Below are 934 nucleotides of genomic sequence, written 5' to 3'. Positions count from 1 at the left end.
CATAAAGCAGAGGGATAGCAGCGGTAGGGCAACAAGGGCAGCTACTAGAGCGGACTGTGTTGTATAATAACAAATCGTGGCAAGTTTGGGCAAACAGTGTTCTCAGTTAGAGCCACCCACTACTGGAATGGTCTACCCACTGAACTAAGAGAGTGCACTAATTACCTAACTTTTAATCATAAACTTAAGACATAGCTGAAGGCAAACCAAACCTGCAGCCATTAGTCATCTTACCACCTCATCTCTTGCACTGGCTTTACATATTCTCACTGTTTTTATATATCTCTGTTACTTTTGTATTGTACTTATGTATTATATTGTATTATATTGTTTTTGTAGTACTGTACTGATGACATTAGGAACTAATTTGTTAGTGTGTTAGTCAGGGACTACGGATGAAAATTTGCTTATTAGCTATCTACAGTAAACCACAATGTTGATTAATGTGTATTGTCCCTGGTAAATAAGTAAATTAAAGTAGTCTTACATCCCACTGTTTATAACACACGGTGTTTATCCTTTGCTGGATGGGCAACAAATGTAGGGCATACATTAAAAGTACCAAAACTTCAATTGAAAGCAGGGTCCCAATTAGAAGCAGGTCCTCTTTAGTAGCCTGGTGTGGCTGCACGTTTTGACAAAAAAACGAAGGTCTCGATTCTTAAAGCCCACCGAGTTGAGCGAGAAACAAATATGTTTAAACTTATGTCAATATGGACATGCTACATGCTACACATCGTTAGATCAGTAAGATTCTCCACAGTTCAATTGTTCAGTTCATTTAATGAACAATTATTGAACAATGACCACCAAAGTATCAAATGATGAAATGAATTATTCATAGTTAATATGTTATTCAATAGCCTCATTTTTATAATTTTTATTTTTAAGCAATATTCATACTGGTTTAAATAAACATTTTGATATTATTTCC

This window comes from Morone saxatilis, unplaced genomic scaffold, assembly GCF_004916995.1.
Source record: "Morone saxatilis isolate NCDOM2014 unplaced genomic scaffold, NCSU_SB_2.0 Contig21, whole genome shotgun sequence".
Lineage (NCBI taxonomy): Eukaryota > Metazoa > Chordata > Actinopteri > Moronidae > Morone > Morone saxatilis.
The sequence above is the reverse complement of the archived record's forward strand: the minus strand, read 5'-3'. Positions refer to the sequence as shown.